This window comes from Cervus canadensis, chromosome 28 (assembly GCF_019320065.1).
Source record: "Cervus canadensis isolate Bull #8, Minnesota chromosome 28, ASM1932006v1, whole genome shotgun sequence".
Taxonomy (NCBI): domain Eukaryota; kingdom Metazoa; phylum Chordata; class Mammalia; order Artiodactyla; family Cervidae; genus Cervus; species Cervus canadensis.
In genome coordinates, this window is record NC_057413.1 from 15,739,211 (window position 1) to 15,753,326 (window position 14,116).

General features: G+C 38.3%; 1 protein-coding gene and 1 non-coding gene across 4 annotated transcripts in view; both read left to right on the top strand.

The window, feature by feature from the left end:
- Positions 1–14,116, top strand: part of LOC122429059 — a 775,926-nt gene that overhangs the window by 497,160 nt on the left and 264,650 nt on the right. The gene's annotated exons all lie outside the window — the stretch shown is intronic.
- Positions 2,378–2,488, top strand: LOC122430177. Its single transcript, XR_006266257.1, has one exon. It is a non-coding gene; the product is annotated as a U6 spliceosomal RNA (small nuclear RNA).

Genomic DNA, 14,116 nt, shown 5'->3' on the forward strand with positions numbered 1-14,116 from the left:
ACAGTAGAACTAGACCTTCAGGCTTCCATGATGTATTGTAATATTTCAGAAATTATTCCTGGCCCTACCTTTGGCCAACAGAAGCATAAAATCATAGACTCTTGCAAGAGTGATTTTAATATTTCTTTTCCTGTCCGTCCTTTGTAAGTAAGCAGAATTTAAGACTGAGGTGAGCAAGAATTGAGTTTGGACAAGAGAACTGATAAAATACAGATTTCACCCTCCTGAATGAGATCTGAACATGATTCTTTTTCCAGTTTACTGGAAGAGTGGTAATTTAATGAAGGATAAGATATCAGCATTTACTAGGATTTCTCTGCTCTTAGTTTAAAGGGCGCATGGTACCTAAGAATAAAATGGTTATTTAAAGTTAGGTGATGATTTCACAATTTGTATGGAAATACAAAAAACCTCGAATAGCCAAAGCAATCTTGAGAAAGAAGAATGGAACTGGAGGAATCAACTTGCCTGACTTCAGGCTCTACTACAAAGCCACAGTCATCAAGACAGTATGGTACTGGAACAAAGACAGAAATATAGATCAATGGAACAAAATAGAAACCCCAGAGATAAATCCACGTACCTATGGACACCTTATCTTCGACAAAGGAGGCAAGAATATACAATGGAAAAAAGACAACCTCTTTAACAAGTGGTGCTGGGAAAGCTGGTCAACCACTTGTAAAAGAATGAAACTAGAACACTTTCTAACACCATACACAAAAATAAACTTAAAATGGATTAAAGATCTAAATGTAAGACCAGAAACTAGAGAACTGCTAGAGGAGAACATAGGCAAAACACTCTCCGACATAAATCACAGCAGGATCCTCTATCACCCACCTCCCAGAATATTGGAAATAAAAGCAAAAATAAACAAATGGGACCTAATTAAACTTAAAAGCTTTTGCACAACAAAGGAAACTATAAACAAGGTGAAAAGACAGCCTTCAGAATGGGAGAAAATAATAGCAAACAAAGAAACAGACAAAGCATTAATCTCAAAAATATACAAGCAACTCCTGCAGCTCAATTCCAGAAAAATAAATGACCCAATCAAAAAATGGGCCAAAGAACTAAACAGACATTTCTCCAAAGAAGACATACAGATGGCTAACAAACACATGAAAAGATGCTCAACATCACTCATTATCAGAGAAATGCAAATCAAAACCACAATGAGGTACCATTACATGCCAGTCAGAATGGCTGCTATCCAAAAGTCTACAAGCAATAAATGCTGGAGAGGGTGTGGAGAAAAGGGAACCCTCTTACACTGTTGGTGGGAATGCAAACTAGTACAGCCACTATGGAAAACAGTGTGGAGATTTCTTAAAAAACTGGAAATAGAACCACCATATGAGCCAGCAATCCCACTCCTGGGCATACACACCGAGGAAACCAGAACTGAAAGAGACACGTGCACCCCAATGTTCATCGCAGCACTGTTTATAATAGCCAGGACATGGAAGCAACCTAGATGCCCATCAGCAGACGAATGGATAAGAAAGAAGCTGTGGTACGTATACACAAAAGAATATTACTCAGCCATTAAAAAGAATACATTTGAATCAGTTCTAATGAGATGGATGAAACTGGAGCCCATTATACAGAGTGAAGTAAGCCAGAAAGATAAAGAACATTACAGTATACTAACGCATATATATGGAATTCAGAAAGATGGTAATGATAACCCTATATGTGAGACAGAAAAAGAGACACAGTTGTATAGAACAGACTTTTGGACTCTGTGGGAGAAGGCAAGGGTGGGATGATCTGAGAGAACAGCATTGAAACATGTATATTATCAAGTGTGAAACAGATCACCAGTCCAGGTTGGATGCATGAGACAAGTGCTCGGGGCCGGTGCACTGGGGTCACCCAGAGGGATGGAATGGGGAGGGTGGTGGGAGGGGGGGTTCAAGTTGGGGAACACATGTAAATCCATGGCTGATTCATGGCAATGTATGGCAACAACCGCTACAATATTGTAAAATAATTAGCCTAAAACTAATAAAAATAAATGAAAAAAAAATAAAATTAGGTGATGAAAATAAAAGAAGTGGTTCTCAAAAAGAAGACATATAAGTTGGAGAAAATTGGGACTATCTCTCTCATCAACTAGAGAACTTATTGTGACAGGCAAGGAGAGTAATAGCTTATATAACATAGACATATTTGTGTGCATATATTTCTGTGCATGTATACATGTGTTATGCATAAATATATGCTTAATTCCTACATGGAACTTTGGACCTTATCAAAACTCGATTTTATAAGAGGCAGTAAATATAGCAGAATACCCTAATTCCTAATGTAATCGATCATTTATTGGTAGATGACTAACTATATGATTTTTTTTTTCTGTTGAAATGTTATTTGTTCGCTTTGGTAGCATATATATTAAAAAACTGAAATAATACAGAGAAGGTTAGCATGGCCGCTGCCCAAGGATGACACACAAATTTGTGAAGCCTTCCATATTTTTCTGTAACAACTTCGAGGGGTGGGATGGGAAGGAAGGTGGGAAGGAGCTTCAAGAGCAAGGGGACATAGGTATACCTGTGGCTGATTCGTGTTGATCTTTGGCCAAAAGCAGTACAGTATTGTAAAGCAATTTCAGTTCAGTTCAGTCGCTCAGTTGTGTCCAACTCTTTGTGACCCCATGAACTGCAGCACGCCAGGCCTCCCTGTCCATCACAAACTCCCGGAGTCCACCCAAACCCACGTCTATTGAGTTGGTGATGTCATCCAACCATCTCATCCTCTGTTGTCCCCTTCTCCTCCTGCCCTCAATCTTTCCCAGCATCAGGGTATTTTTCAAATGAGTCAGCTCTTCACATCAGGTGGCCAAAGTATTGGAGTTTCAACTTCAATATCAGTCCTTCCAATGAACACCCAGGACTGATCTGCTTTAGGATGGACTGGTTGGATCTCCTTGCAGTCCATGGGACTCTCAAGAGTCTTCTCCAACACCACAGTTCAAAAGCATCAATTCTTTGGCGCTCAGCTTTCTTCACCGCCCAACTCTCATATCCATACATCACCACTGGAAAAACCATAGCCTTGACTAGACGGACCTTTGTTGGCAAAGTAATGTCTCTGCTTTTTAATATGCTGTCTAGGTTGGTCGAAACTTTCCTTCCAAGGGGTAAGCGTCTTTTAATTTAATGGCTGCAACCACCATCTGCAGTGATTTTTGAGCCCAGAAAAATAAAGTCAGCCACTGTTTCCACTGTTTCCCCATCTATTTGCCATGAAGTGATGGGACCAGATGCCATGATCTTAGTTTTCTGAATGTTGAGCTTTAAGCCAACTTTTTCACTCTCCTCTTTCACTTTCATCAAGAGGCTCTTTAGTTTTTCGCTTTCTGCCATAAGGGTGGTGTCATCTGCATATCTGAGGTTATTGACATTTCTCCCGGCAATTACCCTTCAATTAAACATCAATAAATTTAATTATTAAAAATGTTATTGGGATCATATAACAGGTTCAGATATCCATTGTATGACTAAAGAGGATCTGACTGGAAACTGATGGTGTCAATTATCATTGGTTAGTGATTCATTATCTTTATAGTTGAATGAGAAAAATAAACTAACACACACTATTGTCTGTGATTCAGTGTCATAGCAAGCTATAATCCTTGTCTGCATTCACTTTTAGGCGGTATAGCGCCCAAACTTTGAAACTGAGGCTGTTCCCAGAAGCGCAAAGTCATGAGTCCTGCCCAGGGTTTTTGTTCCCAATGCTGGAGGCTTCTGTTCGTGGCCCACTAAGCCTGAAATTTTCTTTCCTGAGCATTCTCTGGTTCTATCATGTGCACAAGTCTTTATATTTTGGTTTTCTAATTTGATTCTATTATTCTTTTGATCAGACTACCAAGTCTCTTTATGATTTATTTTTCAGACCCTTTTGTGCTTTGACTTTTCTGATGCTCATTAGTATATTTGCTTCCATGTCTACCTCTCTGAGTAGTTTTCAGCATCTACATATACCCTTCCCTATTCTCTTACTGTCTGGATTGTGGCTTTTAGCATCAGCATATTTTTATGAACTTCATTTTCCTTCTGGTGCAGTTTCTGGTCTACAGCTTAAGCTGGTTGGCTCCCAACTGGCTTGTTCATGTTGTCTCCAAAAATTAGAGAACTCTGCTTTCTTTCTAGGCAATACTGCCCCTTGTTTTGATACCATTGCTAATTTTCTGTGATTTCACTTCCTGCCTCATAAGCTTTGTCTTTCTCAATATCTGTAACATGAGTACTATGTGTCTCTATGTTGGTATTAATATTTTAAATAAATATCAACCTAGTATAGCAGAGATTTAAAGGGAATAAAATTACAGTACTATTAGTAATAATACATTCCCCTGAATTATAATCCAGTAATGCTCCCAGTTTTAAATGACTTTCTATCCATGTGTTATTGAGGTCCTGTAACTCATTTTTCCTTACTAGATGTTTCAATTTTGACATAGAGTGTAGAAAACAATGGAGTGGAAAATTCTGAAAATCACCTTGGATTTTAGATACCTCAAGATGAAGTATGTAATTATTAGCCTTTTATAGTTAGTAGGGCTATTCTTAGCACATATAGCTCAGTATAGGGTGATTGCTATTGAGTGAAGGATGTATACTATGAACTGCAATCACCAAACAGGTGATTGGCAGTAAAGAAAGAAATGCCAGAAAGACACAGGCTTTTGTTCTGGAAGGAAAAACTTACAGTGTCTGTCATCTACACAGTCTAATCTTCAGATTTTTCAAAATACTCAACTCTTCCTTTGCTCATTTAATAATTTGGGTTATTTGATTTTCCTGCTGAGTTACATGGATCTCTTATATATACATGGATATGAAGCCCTTACCAAATATGTGATTTGCAAATATTTTTTTCATTCCATAGGTTGCCATTTGATTTTATTGATGGCTTCTTTTACTGTGCAGAAGCTTTTGAGTTTGATGTGGTCCCACTAGTTTATTTTTGCAGCTCTTGCCTTTGCTTTTGATGATTGGGTTGTATGAGCTGCTTGTATATTTTGGAAAACAATCCTTTATCAGTTGTTTTATTTGCTATTATCTTCCATTTTTACCAAAAGACACAGACTGGCTGGATGGATACAAAGACAAGACCCATACATATGCTGTCTACAAGAGACCCACTTCAGTCCTAGAGACACGTACAGACTGAAAGTGAGAGGATGGAAAAAGAGATTACATGCAAATGGAAATCAAAAGAAAGCTGGATTGGCAATTCTCATATCAGACAAAATAGACCTTAAAATGAAAACTATTATAAGAGGTAAAGAAGGACACTACCAAATGATCAACGGATCAGTCCAAGAAAAAGACATAGCAATTGTATTTATGTACCCAACATAGGGACACCTCAATATATAAGGCAAGCACTAACTGACATAAAAGGGGAAATTGACAGTAACACAATAATAGTAGGAAAAGTTAACACCTCACCTATACCAATGAACAGATCATCAAAACAGAAAATTAATAAAGAAACATAAGCCTAAAAGGAAATACTAGACCAAATGGACCTAATTGATATCTTCAGTACATTTATTTCATCCAAATGCAGAAGAATACACTTTCTTCTCAAGTGCACATGGAACATTTTCCTCATCTTGGGTCACAAATCAAACCTCAGTAGATTTAAGAAAATTGAAATTATATCAGCATTTTCTCTGACCACAACACTGTGAGACTAGATATCAATTACAGGAGAAAAAACAACTTTAAAGAACACAACCACATGGAGATTAAACAACATATTTCTAAATAATCAACAGATTACTGAAGAACTAAGGGAAATAAAAGAATTCCTAGAAACAAAGTACAATGAAAACATGATGATCTAAAACCTATAGGATGCAACAAAAGCAGTTCTAAGAGGGAAGTTTATAGCAATACAAATCCTTCTTCAAGAAACAAGAAACACATTGAATAGACAACCTAACTTTACATATATTTATCTTTTTAAAAATTTATCAGTGTCTTAAAGGTTATGTATAAAATCTTTCAGCACCTTGCTTAAGTTTATTTCTAAGTGTTTTACCTTTTTGTGATGCAATAGTAAATGGGATTGTTTTCTTTATTCCACTTTCTGATAGTTCGTTGATGATATATAGGTGGGCAACTGAGTTTCATATATTGGAATATAGTAAAGAAAATGTATGCTACATCTTTAATGAATAGACATTTTTCCACAACTAAGACCTATAGATGATCAAGAGACATATGACAACATGCTCAACATCACTAGTAATCAAGGAAATGCAGATCAAAAGCACAAGAGATATCACCTTATACCTGTTTGAATGACTAGTACCAAAAATGTAAGAAATGACAAATGTTACCGAGGATGTGGAGAAAAAGGGGTGCTTATGCACTGTTGGTAGGGATGTATATTGGTGCAGCTCCCATGGAAAAATACTGTGGAGGTTCCTCAAGAAATTTAAAAGAGAACGGTTATGTGATCCATTATCCCACTTCTGGATATATATTCAAAAGAAATGAAATCTTTGTCTCAAAGAGATATCTGTATTCCCATGTTCATTGCAGCATTATTCACAGTAGCCTTGTTATAGGAACAACCTGAGTATCTGTCAACCAGTGAATGGATTAAAACAATGTGATGTGACATATATAGGTAAATATTATTTAGCCATTTGAAAAAGAAAGAAATCCTTCCATTTGTGGCAACATGGATGAAACTGGAGGGCATTACGCTAAGTGAACTAAGTCAGAGAAAGACAAATACCATATGATCTCAATTATAAGGAATCTCAAAAAAAATGGAACTCAGTTGAAAAATGATTGCCAAAGCCTGGAGGGTGGGGGAAATGAGAGATTCTTAAAGGTTACACATTTTCATGTATAAAAAATTAATAAGGTCTGAGGATCTAATGTTTGAGCCTCATGATCTAACCATGAGATCTAATCATGAGTTTGAGCAAGCTTTGGAAGTTGGTGATGGACAGGAAGCCTGTCTTGCTGCAGTCCGTGGGGTCACAAAGAGTTGGACATGACTGAGCAACTGAACTGAGAATCTAATCTATAGCATGGTTACTGTAACTAATAAGATGGTATTGTATATTTGAAATTGTCTAAGAGAGTGGACATCATCGAGTGGCCTCACCGACTGGATGGGCATGAGTTTGAGTAAGCTCTGGGAATCAGTGATGGACAGGGAAGCCTGGCGTGCCACAGTCCATGGGGTCGCAAAGAGCTGGACATGACTGAGCGACTGAACTGAACTGAAGAGAGTGGGACTTACCTGTGTTCTCCTCAAAAAGCAAAAGTTAAACATGTGTGGTGATGGCAATTTTACTTAATAGGAAGGGAAACTCATTTCTAATACATGCACAAATGGGGGTGGACAAGATGACAGAGGGGTAGATGGGAGTGGGGTACACCTCTCTCCAGCGATGGATCAAGAACGTCTAAAGACGCAGCTGTTCTCACAGAAGACCAGAAGAATACCAGCAGGACTCCCTGACTACTGAGAAGGAATATCCAGATCCAGAACTCGGTAGGACAAAGGAAAGAAGGGACAAGGAGGAAGGGGAAAGAAGGAGGAGAGCAAGTGGGACCAGCCTGCACCTAGGGGTGAGGGAGCTGAAGTGCAGTGGAGAGATCCCTGTGTCCATGGCCATCCACTGGAGTGGGGGAGTCATTTGACGCTGTTGGGGAGTGAACTAACTAACCTGTGACCGTCTGAACGGAGTGAGAACCACATAGACAAGCCATGCTGCAGCCTTTCATACCTCGGACAGGGTTGTAAGTCCACTGGTGTCCACGGAAGCTGGGAGCTGGAGCCATGGGGACTGCAGAATGATCCCAGGGTGAGGACTCCTGTTGACCGTGGGGAGTCAGCCGGATGGGATGGGATGGAGGAAATCTGCTGCATCGAATGCTTCTTAAGGAAAGCCACGAGGCCATAAAAGTAGGGTTCAACTGCCTGTGGAGTAGAGCTATCTCTTTCTCCATGGTGGTACCTGTAGGTTGAGCAATAGAGAAGACTTCAGTGAGGGTGGTCCTTGAGTGCCTGATGCACTAAGCAATGGAGAATTTTGAATGTCTATATGCCCTACCCTACCCTATTCTCTGTCTAAATTGTGGGTTTTAGCATTGTAATATTTTTATGAACTTAAATTTCTTCTGGTAGAGTTTCTGGCTTACAAATTAAGCTAATTTCTCACATCTGACTTGTTCTTGGTGTTTCGAGAAACTTTGAGAACCTTACTTAGTCTCAAGGCAATACCCGCCTTTATTTTAATACCATTGCTGACTTCCCATACTTTCACTTCTTGGCTAATATATTCTATGTCTTTCTTTAGTCACGGTAACTTTAGTAGTATATGTCCCTATGCTGGTATTAATATTTATAATAAATTATTAACCTGATGCAGCAGAGAATCAAAAGGAGTACAGTAACAATAGTAATAATAAATTACCCCCAAATTATAATCCATTAATGCTCCCATTTAAAAATGATTTTCTATGTGTATATTAAAGTCTCTTAACTCATTTTTCCTTACTAGGTGGTTCAATTTTGAAATGAAATATAGAAAACAATAGAGTGGTAAACTCTGAAAATTACCTTCCTTTTTATATGCCTAAATAGTAAGTATGCAAATATTAGGTTTTTTCCCCCAGTGGGACTATTAGTACATATTATAGCTCACTGTGGGGTGTTTGCTATTGATTAAAGAATGTACATTGTGAACTGTAATTGTCAAACAAGTGAGTCAAGATGAAAAAGATGAAAAGGCACAGACTGTTGTTGTTCTGGAAGGAGAATTTGCTGTGTCTCTCATCTACAGTCTAATCTTCCGATTTATCAAAACTCTTACTTTTCTTATACTCCATTAAAAATTTGGATTATTTGTTTATATTTGCCCTTGATTTGTATGAGTATCATGAATATTTGAATATTAAGCCATTATCAGATATGTGATTTGGAAATATTTCCTCACAATCCATAGGTTGCCATTTGATTTTGTTGATGTTCCTTTGTTTGGAGTTTGATGTGGTCCTGCTTGTATATTTTTGCAGTTGTTGCCATTGCTTTTGGTGTGAAACCCAAAAACTCATTGCAAAGACCGTTGTCAAGAAGGAAGATTACCTCAATGTCTTCTTCTAGGGGGTTTAATTGCTTAAAGTCTTATGTTCAAATGTTTAATCCCTTTTTAGTTGATTTCTGTATATGGTAAAAGACAGGGGCACGGTTTCATTTTTTCATAGGACTGTCCAGTTTTCCCAGTGCCATGTTTGGAAAGCTTGTCCTTTCCCCACTGCATATTCTTGGTTCCTTTTTCATAAGCTAACCGACAATATATGGGTATGTGTTCCTTTCTTGCTTCTCTGTTCTGCTCTGTTGATCTATGTGTCTGTTTTCGTGCCAGAAGCAAATCATTCTGTTTTGATTACTATAGCTTTCTAATACAATTTAAAATCAGCAACCCTAGTCTCGAACGTTGTTCTTCTTTCCCAAGATCACTTTGACTCTTTGGTGTTTTGTGATTTAATACAGCAGAATAGACCAAGAAGAGATGGAGAAAGTACACAGAAGAACTGTACAAAAAAATATCTTAATGACCCAGATAATCACAATGGTGTAGTTTCTCACTCAGAGCTAGACATTCTAGATTGTGAAGTCACGTGGGCCTTAGGAAGCCCTGCTGCCCATAAAGCTAGTGGAGGTGATAGAATTCTAGCAGAGCTATTTAAAATCCTAAAAGATGATGCTATTAAAGTGCTCCACTCAATATGTCAGAAAATTTGAAAAAGCCAACAGTGGCCAGAGGATTGGAAGAGGTCAATCCTCATCTCAGTTCCCAAGAAGGGCAATACTAAAGAATGTTCAAGCCACTGAACAATTGCACTCATCTCCCATGCTTTAAGGTTATGCTCAATTCCTCCAGGCTAGGCTTCAGCATTATGTGAACCCAGAACTTCCAGATGTTCAAGCTGGGTTTAGAAAAGGCAGAGGAACCAGAGATCAAATTGCTGCCAACATCTGCTGGAACATAGAGAAAGCAAGGGAATTCGAGAAAACATCTGCTTCATTGACCTCACCAAACTGTGTGGATCACAACAAAGTGGAAAATTCTTAGAGATGGGAATACGAGACCAACCTTACCTGTCTTCTGAGAGACCTGTACACAGTTCCAAGAGCAACAGTTACAAGGGGACAGGGAACAATAAAGTCAGATGGTTCAGAATTGGTGAAGGAGTACATCAAGGCTGTATATTGTCACCCTGCTGATATAACTTATATGTAGAGATTGTCATGTGAAATGCTGGACTGGATGAGTCCTAAAAGCTGGAATCAAGATTGCTGGGAGAAACATCAACAACCCCAGATATGTGAATGATACCACTCTAATGACAGAAAGTGAAGAGGGACTAGAGAGCCTCTTGGTGAGGGTAAAAGAGGAAAGTGAAAAAGCCGGCTTAAAACTCAATATCAAAAAAGCTAATGTCATGGCATCTGGTCTCATCACTTACATAGCAAATAGAAGGGGAAAAGGTGGAAGCAGTGACAGATTTCCTCTTCTTGGGATCCAAAACCACTGTGGATGGTGACTGCAGCCATGAAATTAGAAGACGATTGCTTCTTGGCAGAAAAGCTATGACAAACCTAGACAGTTTGTTAAAGGCAAAAACATCAGTTTGCCGACAGAGGTCTATATAGTCAAGGCTATGCTCTTTCCAGTAGTCATGTATGCATGTAAGAGCTGGACAGACAATGAAGAAGACAGAGTACTGAAGAATTGATGTTTTCGAACTGTGGTGCTATAGAAGACTCTTGAGAGTCCCTTGGACAGCAAGGAGATCAAACCAGTCAACCTTAAAGGAAATCAACCCTGAATACACTTTGGAAGGACTGATGCTGAAGCTGAAGCTCTGATACTTTGGCCACCTAAAGTGAATAACTGACTCATTGGAAAAGACCCTGATGCTGGGAAAGATTGAAGGCAGAAGAAGAAGAGAGTGACAGAGGATGAGATGGTTGGATGGCATCACCAATTCAATGGGCATGAACTTGGGCAAATTCTAGGAGATGGTAAGGAACAGGGAAGTCTGGGGTGCTGCAGTCTATGGAGTCACAAAGAGTCAGACATGACCTGGCAACTGAACAACAACAACAACAACAGTTTTATACAAGTTGTAGAATTTTTTTTTCTGTTTTGTGAAAAGTGCCTTGGAATTTTGAAAGAGACTGCAGTGAATATGTAGATAGCTTTGAGTAGTATGGATATATTAACAATATTAATTCTTCCAGTCAGTAAATATGAAATATGTTACCTTTTGTGTTTTTAAAAAATTTCTTTCATGAATGTCTTGAATGTTTTCATACATAGATCTTTCAACACCTTGCTTAAACTTATTTCTAAGTATTTTATTTTCTTGATGCAATTGTAAATGGGATTGTTTCTATTTCTATAATTTGTTGTTGGTGTATGGATAAGTAACTGAGTTTTATATATTCAAATACAGTATACAAGATGCATGCTATTTTTTACAGAATAGACAATGTTTCCCCCAATAGGATATACAGATGGCTAAGAAGTATATGACAAGATGCTCAACATCACTATCAGGGAAGTGCAAATCAAAAGTACAACATACACCAACTAATTCCTGTTTAAATGGCTTTTACCAAAAAGTAAGAAATAAGTGTTGTTGAGGATGTGTACAAAATGGAGCTCTTATGATCTATTGGTAGGAATGTATATTGGTGCAACTCCCATGGAATACCTTCTGGAAGTTTCTCATGAAATTTAAAAAAGAACTGTTATGTGGCCATTAATCCCACTTCTGTATGTATATTCATTTCTGGATATATATTCACTTCTGAATATATATTCAAAGGAAATGAAATAATTATCTCAAAGGGAAATCTGTACTCCCATGTTCATTGTAGCAATATTCACAGTAGCCTAGGAACAACCTGTTACAGGAACAATCTAAGTATCTGTCAATAGATGAAGAGATTAAAACAATGTGATATAATATATATATATGTATATATATGAATTTTATTTAGCCATTAAAAAAGAAACAAATTCTTCCATTTGTGGCAGCATGGATGAAACTGGAGAGCCTTATGCTAAGTGAAATAAGTTAGAGAAAGACAGATACTGTATGATATCAGTTGTGAGGAATCTAAAAAAAAAAAATGTGGTACTCAGAAACAGAGTAGGAAAGTGATTGCCAAGGCCTGGAGGATGGGGAAAACAGGGGTTTGTAAAAGGTTATACATTTTAACATATGAAAATTATAATGTCTGAGGATCTAATGTATAGCATGATGACTACAACTGATAAAATTGTGTTGTATAATTGATGCTGTCTAAGAGAGAGGAACTTAACCTGTGTTCTCTTCAAAAAATAAAAGGTAAACATGTCAGATAACTATGTTACTTAAGTTAATAGAAAGGTAAATTCTTTTCTAATACATACGTAAATGAGGGTCAGCACTGTGGCGGAGGGATAGGTGGAAATGGCAAGTGTACCTGACTGGGTTGCTATTTCCTCCTCCAGAGAAGCTTCCTGACCCAGGGATTGAACCGTCTCCTGCATTGCAGGCAGATTCTTTACCTAATGAACCATCAGGGAAGTCCTAACAAAACTCCCATATAACCTAGAAATTCTACTATTGGGCATATACCCTTCAAACCATAATTCAAAAAAACATGTGTACCCCAAAGTTCATTGCAACACTGTTTACAATAGTCAGGATGTGGAAGCAATCTAGATGTGCACTGAGAGAGGAATGGATAAAGAAGTTGTGGTAAATCTATACAAGGGAATTTTAATTAACCATAAAAGGAGCGAATTCGGGTCACTTGAGCTGAGGTGGATTAACGTACAGCCTGTTATACAGAGTGAAGTAAGTCAAAAAGAGAAAACCAAATATTGTATATTAATGCATATATATGGAATCTAGAAAAATGGCACTGGTGAACCTATTTTCAGGGCAGGAAGAGAGACACAGAGAACAGTTTTGTGGATACAACGGGGGGAGAAGAGGGCAAGTTGACTTGGGAGACTAGCATTGAAACACAGTACATTACCATATGTAAAATATTAACAGATAGCTAGCTGAAACTCCAATACTTTGGCCACCTCATGCAAAGAGTTGACTCACTGGAAAAGACCCTGATGCGGGGAGGGATTGGGGGCAGGAGGAGAAGGGGACGACAGAGGATGAGATGGCTGGATGGCATCACCGACTCGACGGACATGAGTTTGAGTAATCTCTGGGAGTTGGTGATGGACAGGGAGGCCTGGCGTGCTGCGATTCATGGGGTCGCAAGGAGTTGGACACGACTGAGCGACTGAACTGAACTGAGTGTGAAGTTGCTATATGACACAGGAAGCTCACCCCGTGCTCTGTGACCACCTAGAGAAGTGGGATGGGGTGTGTGGTGGGGGGACTCAAGAGGGAGGGGATATATGTATACTTATGGCTGATTCACATTGCTGTACAGCAGAAACCAACACATTGTAAAGAAATTATACTCCAATTAAAAGTAAATTTAAAAAATAATATATACATATATCAAATGATCATGTTATATACTTTAAATATCTTACAGTTTTATTTGCCAATTCTGTCTCAAACAATACTCTTATTCTGCTTGCTAGTCCCTATTCATGACATATGATTTATATATGTTGATGTCTACATAGGAAAAAAAAAAAAACTTTGCAGTATCTACTGAGAAAGGCAAAATGGAGATTTTTCGATTGCTTAAATACCACTTAAGCAAAAGGATTAATAATTAACTAGTTATCAGTGGATGAATAGCCCCTCAGCCTCTGGCCTCACTTTTAACTGGACCCTGCTTCTCCTCTTTCTAGTGCTTTGGTAGGTTCCTTATCTTTGAGGGCAAATTTAACAAGTCAGCTTCCATACAAATGTTATAACTGGGTGCTTAGTCCCCAGAGGTGACAAAGTCCCTTATCACTTGAAACAGCTTGTGTGAAATAAAAGCCACCCCCGCCCCCTCCCGTATTATTTGTGTTTTTAAGGAGATCCAAAAGGCTACGGTAGCACTGAGGAGAAATTTTGTTTTCCAAGCTGGACTC